This window comes from Panthera tigris, chromosome F3, assembly GCF_018350195.1.
Source record: "Panthera tigris isolate Pti1 chromosome F3, P.tigris_Pti1_mat1.1, whole genome shotgun sequence".
In the NCBI taxonomy this organism is placed as follows: domain Eukaryota; kingdom Metazoa; phylum Chordata; class Mammalia; order Carnivora; family Felidae; genus Panthera; species Panthera tigris.
In genome coordinates, this window is record NC_056678.1 from 23,840,815 (window position 1) to 23,850,197 (window position 9,383).

The window sequence follows — 9,383 nt, forward strand, 5'->3', positions numbered from 1 at the left end:
TACTCATAAAGCATTTGTTGCACATTTTCAAATACACAAAGTTTTCCAGGAAAGCAACTGTTGTGGAAATCAAGGACGGACTGGATTTGGAGGTGGGGGGGGGAGTACTTTACCAAGAGCTGTTCACCTTTCAGAAAAATCACATCCCTGATGGCAATGCCACTTGTGGTACCTGAGTTACCAGACTCACATACCTGTACCAGTCTGCATTCGCAACTGTCAGATTCACGGGAGCTTCTGTTCCTGCCCGGGGAGCATCTGATACTTTGTGCGGCTCTTAAAGTAATCACAACAAACCTTTATGTATTGAAACACACGCAATTAACATAAGCGATTTTCATTTTATTTCTCCTTTGTATTGCCATTAGGGCATTATACGGAGTTTTACAATTATGTGTAAGGTGGCTAATATTAGTTTAATATCAGGAATATAAAAGGGGAATTATAGAATATTTGTTTTTGGCAAGAGGCATTGGTTTTGATCTAGGTTCTAAACCAAGCTTGAGGTTACTGGTTTAGGTTTTACAACAGAAAACATCTTGAGAGAAGAACCAAGCAGGTGGTTTGTCAGGTATCAGACTCCCTGAGTCACATGCTACTCTGAGGCTCAGATGTTTCTGAGAACACAACCGTCTGCAAGCATTAGGCAGCTCATGGGAAAGAGTGAAGGGTCGGAGAAGCAAGAGCGCAAGGGTCCTGTGGGGCACCTCGGGGCACCTAAGTCACAAACCGGGACTTAGCACCTGCTGACTGCTGCCTGCAGGAGTGTAGGCACGGTGTTGCTAGAGGTTTTTTTTTTTTTTTTTTTCTATTGGAAGCTGGCAAGCTGACATGTTGGCAGTTGCATTAGGTAGGGTAAGGCTAGTCTGCTCTAACAAAGGGAGCCAATACAATTGTCTTAAGGAACCAGGATGTTGATTTCTTCTGCAGGTCATGGTCAAGGCAAGGCCACAGCCCCCTCTGGGTGTCAGCAAGGAGAAGAGGGGAGAAGGCGTGGAAGAGAGTGTGTGAAGCATTATTAAGGTCCGGGCTAGGAAGTGGCCCATCTCAGTTCCACTGTGCCCATTTGGTGGGCAAATGTACAGCCATTGTCCTGCTGTAACACGGCCAGTGACCGCCAGTGTACCTCATTTAAACTTTTTAAAAATACATCATGTGGACCAATGCAGTACGGACCACATGGCTGGACTTGGCTCAAAGACTGCCGGTCCTGCCCTGCTGGCATTTATCATTTAGTCGGGGATTTAAGTTCCACACACAATTCACAATAGAGGAGGAAGGAGGAAGGTGGGTGACACAGGGTATTTAAGTTGGTGCAGGAGTGGCAAAGTCAAAGTAAACACTCTTAGATTGGAGGACAAGAATAGACCTTGAATGCTGGCAAGGGAGTTTTTGTTGAGGTTACCTGCCCCGCCTCAGGAAACCTTTCCTGACAAATCCCTCGGGGCCAGCCTCGGTGCTCCTGCGAAACACTCCCGATGAAATGCCAATCGCACTGACTTCTTGTCTGTTTTTGTCTTTCCATCTAGGCTGCAGTTATATTTTGCTCACTGTTATAGCCTCAGGATCTTTCAGACTCACTGGAATATGGTAGGTGCTCAACAAATACTTGATGAATGATTGAAAAACATCCTCAGAGCAGTGGACAATGAATGCATATTAGAGTCTGTGTGAGGCAACATCACAGTGTTTTGGTAGGAAGATTAATCTTGCTATCTTGCTTAGAAGGCCTGAGTAGCAGGACACAGAAAGACTGGGTTGCTTGCGAAGCACGCGGTGAGCGGGAGCAGAGATGTCCTGTGGGAAGGGATGGGCTTGGAAAGGCTGATGGATTTGGTGGGGGGTGGGGGTGGGGCGCAGTCTGAGTGAGGAGTGGAGAATGAGAAACTCTTGATTCTGGTGTTGACCTTCCCGTCTGAAACAGCACCAACAGAGGAGGCCGCTGTACCGGTCAGCCTGGGAAGGCCTGAATGGCGGAGACAGCAGTGAGCAGTGAGCCCTCGAGGGCTCTGTGTGCTACCGAATGGAGTTAAAATAGAAATGCTAGGAGAGGCATCTGGTTTAAGGAAGCATTTACGATGGGCTTTGAGGCCTGGCTAACATGAATACTCTGAAAAGGCAGCTCAGCTTCATTAATTGGCCAGGAATACAGTAAGAGTCCAATAAGTATTTTTATGAATGAAAGAATAAATTAAAAATGGGTGGATGGATGGATGGGTGGATGGATGGCTTTGGTTTGTATTAGACTCTTTGGAAAAATGATGAAGAGGACGATTGAGGATTCTTCCCAAGTTAGAAAGTTTTTGGTTGCTATGTCAGGCCTTGGCCTCTCGAGGCAATTGAAGAGACACATAATCTCTGAGGAACAGGATTCTGCTGGACGGGATGGGGGGTTCAGGGAAAAGTCAGGTCACCTCTTCCCTGAGCCAGTGATCTAGCTGGATCTCGCCCCTGTGGCCAAGGATCAACCCAACTGCCAACCTTGTCAGTCACACCAGCCAGGCTGGGAAGGCTTCCGCACCACCAAATGTTGGCAGCCGGCCCTAGCATCCGCTGTAACATCCTCACGGTGGTAAAAGACACAGGTCTTCCATTGTGTGCAGGCGAGGGAGGCTGCGGATGGGGGCCCCAGACAGAGAGCAGATACATAGGAGAGGAGGCAGCCTCCACAATCAAACAAAGGCTTGGCTGTGTTAGAGGATCCCTCAGGGAGTCAGACATTCAGATGATCAGGCTTGAGTTAAGGAAAAACCTTTCTCTGCAAATAGAGCAGGTGCCCGGAAGTCGGAGCACCAACTCAAGATGCTGTGGGAAGCAAAATTGAAAGGCCCAGGGTGGCTGGTAGTCAAGGTCATGGTGCCACCAAGCAGGCCTCGGGAGCTAGGGGTGAGGAAGAATTGGGCTTGGTTTTAGTCCCTGGACAAGGAGGCTATGAATGTGGCTGGAGGTAAAGAAGAGGCAGAGGATAATCGTGTTGAAGGAGAACTTAGAGATGAGAGGTCAGAAGTCTTGGGGTTTAAATTCAAGCTTTACCGATTAGCAGTTGACCGTGAGTACATTTCCTTCTTTGTGCCCTCAGTTTTGCACCTGTTCTGCTCTGGCGCAGGATTGTTGAAGATGGCAGAGGAGAAATGGACGTGCCCAGAAGAGGAGCAGAGCCCCACACCACTGTGAAGGGCTTGGGCATCAGCGATCATGATTTCTCTGCATCTCCTCACGGTGCTCAACGAATATAAAACAGCAGCAGTTCCCAGCTCAGAGACCCCACCCTGAAATATTCCCCACCAAAGTCAAGCAGGCTGCAAATAACCTGAGGGAGCAATGATTTCCCCTCCCCAAGCCCTCGGGATCAATTAGAACTAATCAAAGATTTGGCCCAAGAATTATAAATTGGAATTGATATAAAGTACTTCACTTCCAAACACCTCATTCTTCCCAAAATGATGATTCAAATAATTGACATTCTGAATGAGACTGAAAAATGTGCTTTGGGAAGAAGATGAGATTCCTTTGCCGAACAATAGATTCAGTATTTTTGGAATGACTGAGAACAACAAAGATAAAATACCCAAACCTACCTCATGAGTCAGTCAAGCTAAAAAGCCAGATGTTGCCATTATCCAAGTTAAGCGAACAATGCTTTCTTAATTATTTGTTCTAATCAGTCAAAGGTCAGCATGACCTAGGATCTGACTCTAAGTCTGCTGAAGAGAAAACACTTTAAAATTCAACTTTTGGGTTTATGGTAGGTGCTCAATAAATATTTGTAGGATGAATGAGTGTGTAGGCTAAGAAAGCATTCATTGAAATAGGTCCTATAAGATCTAAGAGCAAGGGCTGGGAGGCACCCCTTGGCACCCTTGGCACTTGTCAGTGGGCCCTGCACTCACACAAACTCAGGGCATGATGGGTGGGGGAAAGATCAGTTATTATGATCACATTCATCATTTATAAAAATCAGTAATACAAATTTGTCCTGGAAAATAGCTGAATAGTTATTTATTTATTTACTTATTTATTTAAAATGTTTATTTATTTTTGAGAGAGAGGGAGAGACAGAGAGACAGAGAGAGAGAGAGAGCATGAGCAGGGGAGGGGTAGGGAGAGGGAGACAGAGAATCCCAAGCAGACTCCGCACTGTCAGCACAGAGCCCGACTTGGGGCTCAAACTCACTAACTGTGAGATCGTGACTTGAACAGGAGTTGGATGCTTAACTGACTGAGCCACCCAGGCACCCCCGCTGAGTGAAGTAGGTCTCTCCTGCATCCTGAAATCTTGTTACTGTAATTACCCAAATCAATTCAACATCTACTGAGAAAGAGTGCAGATTGTTCAAGGATGAGAGGGAGCCATTCCTAATTCCCTGAGAATGGCAGTCTAGGTGGTGGTGGAGTTGGGGCCAGGGGCCCCAGAGGCCGGCAGAAGAGCTGGCTCTGGGCGTCAAACAGGCGTGACACTCCCCCCAGGTTGCTGCATCTTTCAATTATCGTAATACTTTTGAGAGTCACCCACGTTGCTTTATCAGTAGTTATCCAACTAGCATTCCATTATATGGATATACCACCATATGTTAAACTGTTTGCCAGTTGATGGGGATTTGAATAGTTTCTACTTTTCAGTGATTTGAATAGAGCTCCTATGAGCATTAAGAGTATAAGTCTTTGTGGACATATGCTTTCCTTTCTCTTGGATAAATACCTAAGAATGGGATTGCTGAGTGAAATGGTAAATGGATGCTTATCTTTATAAAATTCTGCCAAGTGTGTGCCATACCATTTTTTGCACCCCCATTGGCTATGTATGGAAGCCCCCATTGTTCCACACTCTTGTCAACACTTGGTGTGGTCGATTTATTTAACTTTATTTATTTATTTTAGTTTTAGCCATTCTGGTAGCTATGTAGTGGTATTTCATTGTGGTTTTAATTTGTATTTCCCTAGTGACTATTGATGTTGAACATATTTATCAAATGTGTACATATATTATATACAGCCTTATCAGATATATGCTTTACACATATTTTATTGCAGTCTGTGCTTTATCTTTTCATTTTTCTTACCACTATCATTTGAAGAGCAGGGTTTAAAATTTTTGATGAAGCCTAATTTATCAATTTTTGCTTTGATGATGCATGATTTTTGTGTTCTGGCTAAATATCTTTACTTAATCCAAAGCTGTAAAAGCTTTACCCTTTGTTTTTCTTTCAGAAGCTTTACAATTTTCTTGCATTTAGTACTAGGATCCATTTCAAGTTCATTTTTGTGTGTGGTCTGCAGTAAAGGTCAAAGTTCATTTCATGAATATGGAGGTCCGATTATACCAGCACAACTTATTAACCATAGATGTGTGGACCCATGGCTGGACTCATACTCTGTTGCACTAATCTATCTCTACTTGTGTGTCTATACTCTGTGTGTGTCCAGGACCACATTGTCTATTTTTGTAGCATTATGTTAAGCCCTCAAAGTTGAAAAACAACTTTGTGTTTTTTTTGAAATTGTTTTTCCTAGATCCTTTGCATGTCTATATAAATTTTATAATCAGTTTGTGAATTCCCATACAAAAGCCTATCAGGATTTTGATTGAGATTACTTGAACCTATATAGGTATTCATTTTGATAAATTAGATGAATACCATTGCTAACTGCCACTGATTTTTGAAACAAGCTTTGGCATTTCAGTAAACTGGTCAATTTTCAACTAGGCTGAGGGTTGAGGAGCCTATGAGTCTCACCGTCTCTTCCGATCCTAGGATGCAGTGAGATGAGGCATCGCTGTGGTGATAGAAACACCACCCTGGAATGTACCCAAGGCTCCAGGGACCACCATTTTGTCCTGAGAGGAAGGCCAGCCTCCTCCTTCAGGGGAACTGTGTGTCTGCGATGGTGAGGCACAACCTCACAACTCAGGCCCAAGACCAGCTGTTTTAGGCATTTCCAAACAGCCACCCTTCCCTTGTTTGTCCAGAGCAAAGTTCGTGTGGTTTTGGAAAAGTAGTCTTACTCAGAGCCCAAGAACACCACAGGCCCCAGGAAGAGAGTATTCTGGGAAGGGGTTGAGGAGAGGCGCTGAGAAAGCCAGGGCGGAGGCACAATCTTCTGGAAGCATTGCCACCACGAGTGGGAGGTCTTCCAAATGGAATATCCAGAGCTGAGGCCACGATTGCCGCACGGCTCCCCTGGGGCGCACCCTCAGAAAGCTGCAGTTCGGCGGCAGAATTGTTGCCTGTTCTTTATACTGTGAATTGTTAGCAGCTTCTAAATAGACCATTCATTTTTCCTTTTAGCACAGAAGGGTCTCACAACTCCAACTACCACCACAGGCTTGAGTATTTCAAGTCAAAACATTCCCCGAACCACAGCCCTCGGGTGAGATACAGGGCTGGCCAAGAGTTTGGAGTAAAAACAACCCCCCACCAGCCTGGAAATCACTGGGTACACAGGAGGCTGGGGCACCTTGCTCGCACAGGCTGGGAGCCTGAGCATTTTACCAGAGTTAATCTGATAAGGCTACCTTCTCTACCTGCCTCCACTTCCCCTCTGCCCCAGGAAAGAAACCCATTCCAGGACCTGGATCCCAGGGGGAGTGGGGTGTGGGGCACAGAGTGGGACAGCCTACGGCACCTGGAGAACCTGAGCCATTCCCTCCTTAATTATGGAAAAAAATAAAAGAGGCTTTTGTAACCACCGCCCCCCCTGCCCCCGAACCCCTGCGGCTGGGTTTGAATCAGGGAACTGCGGATCAGTGCCAAGCCTCAGCTCAGAGCCTACTAGGTCCGCTGAACAACTCCGGGAACAGCAGTGCGGTGGCAGCTGCAGGGAAGCCAGCCCCAGTCAACCCGGCAAAGCCGGGATCCCAGCAGTTTCGGCTCCTGGGGCCTTGGCCGCAGCCCAGCTGGTGAAGGAGATCCAGGAGGTCTTAGTGGACCCTCGCAGTGTGTCGGTTGCTTTGTGGGAAACGGTGGCTTTATCAAGTGCTTTGAAATCTAGGTCTCAGACACCAAGAAGGTATTTGCAGGCAAGATCTTGCCGAAGTCGCTGCTGCTGAAGCCGGTCCAGAAGGAGAAGACGCCCACGGATATTGGCATTCACCACAGCTTCGTCCACCAACACGTCATGGGCTCCATGGCTTTTTTGACTACAACAACTTGTGTTGGAGCTCTGCTGCTGGAGATCTCGGGGGAGGAAAGCACCGAGCGAGCCCGCGGCCCGCTACTACCTGTGGCAGATGGTCCCTGGCTGCCACCACCTGTACCGAAACTGGGTTAATCACTGGGACCTCAAGCTGGGCTAACTCCTACTCAGTGAGGATCTGGGGGCGAAAATAGGGGATTCTCACTGGCAACCAAAGCCGAGTATGACAGGGATAGAAGGAAAACCCTGTGGTGCTGAGCCAGAGGGCACACTTTGGAAATGGACACGTGGTCTATTGGATGAGTCGTGTATACCTTGTCAGCGGGCAAACCACCCTTTGAGACTCTTGCCTAACAGAGACCTCACAAGAATGAATACACTATTCCCACGCACATCGACCCCATGGCCACTTCCCTTGTTCACAAGATGCTTTGGACAGATCCCACTGCCTGTCAGACCACTCAAGAGCTGCTCCATGATAACTTTTTTTTTTTTAATGTTTATTTATTTTGGAGAGAGACAGAGAGAGAGCAGGGGAGGGGCAGAGAGAGAGAGGGAGACACAGAATCCAAAGCAGGCTCCAGGCTCTGAGCTGTCAGCGCAGAGCCTGACGTGGGGCTCGAACTCACAAACCTGGAGATCATGACCTGAGCTGAAGTCGGATGCTTAACCAACTGAGCCACCCAGGCGCCCCTCCATGCCTAGTTCTTTACTTCCTGCTACATCCCCACCCTTTTCCACACCTGCCTCCCCATTCCACTGAGGTTTTCAGTTGTTCCCAGCAGCCTGGACCTGAGCAACGGGAAGCCTCTCATAATCCTCAGGGAAGGCGATGAAAACCCCAAGCCCCACCCCCCCAAGAAAGAGGGACTCGTGGTCCGGGGTACCTGTGAGGTGGTAGTCTGCCACCCTGGTGACACGCGTGAACAGCACGACGGCCGAGTGGTTACAAGCCAGGCCTCTGGGTCAGATGCCCTGATCCTGGCACTAGCACTTCCTTGCTGTGTGACCTTGAGCAAGTCACTCAATCTCTCTGAGGCACAGTTTTCCTCGCTGTAAAGTGAAGAATCAGCAGTTACTTTATAGGGGTTATTGGGAGGAGTTGGTGAGGAACATTTTGTCACTGGTCAATGAGTGGCAGTGACAATTCCAAGGTGGAACACTGGGATCCAAATGACAGCTTTAATGCCCCACTTCCCTGGAATGATGCCGACTCTGCCGGTGTTTGAGAGACTCGGTTTCTACCAGGAAGCCCATCTCACCTGGGACTTGAGGGTGGGAACTCAGTGCTGACCACAGCCAGGTTTTAATGTAGGAAGAGGCTTCATTTTATGCTGGGGTCCTCCTACTTATTGCGAGGACCCCATCTATTTGCTTATATATCAGAAGATCCTCAAGCTTTTTCCTTCCAATTGTGTGTCTGTGGTGGAGAGAGGAGAGGCGGAGAGAGGGGAGGTGTTTGAGGCTACCTCTGTGACCCCTGGCAGGAGCCAGAGGGGGCCTGGGGCACCAGAATACCACTGCATCAGCAGAGGCACAAATACCGGACAGATTATCCCAAGGATAAAAGAGGATTTAGGGTGACTTGATTTAAAGCTTCCCTTTCTCCTTTTTTGGGCAAAGCCCTGGTAGTTGGGTGGGACTGAAAACAGACAGGGCCTTGTTAGGGACTTGAACTTGCGTGTGTACAATGACAGAGTTTCAGAAAGGGATTTCTCCTTCATATGCCCCTCCGGTCATGTGCCATCCAACCCGATCTTTAAGTGTAAAACTCCATTTGTATTCCAGTGTGATTGTCTCCTGGGGGCTCCAGCCTTGGTTTGCAGCCGATGAGAAACATTCAGGGGGGCCATCAGCTGACAACACAAGACTGTGGGGAACTGGCCAGCGTCCCTCTCAGCGTCCTCACCACACGGCTGGGCCCCTGGGGGCAGGGTGATGGCGGATCTGCCTCTACAACCACTTTTCACTGGCTCTTCTCTGTGTTGGTGGTATTCACGGCTGCCAGTCCCTGGTAGGGACAGCAGAGCATGAGAACCTAGCGTCGGGTCAATTACCAAGTGTCCAGCATACCAATGACCAGAACCGTGTGAACAATTGGGACAAGTGTTTGAAATTCCAGCCGTGAGCCCGGCTGTTCCATGTGGGGACAGGCATATGTCTTGGGTAACATCCCAGCTGGCAGTTTCCAAATTCTCCAGGAATTCAACCTCTGCAGCCCCCAGCTATAATAATGATAACAAGCCCCA

General features: G+C 47.7%; 1 pseudogene; it reads left to right on the top strand.

Moving 5' to 3' along the window:
- Nucleotides 1-6,655: 6,655 nt before the first annotated feature.
- Nucleotides 6,656-9,152, top strand: LOC102971462 (annotated as a pseudogene).
- The last annotated feature ends 231 nt before the right edge of the window (nt 9,153-9,383 follow it).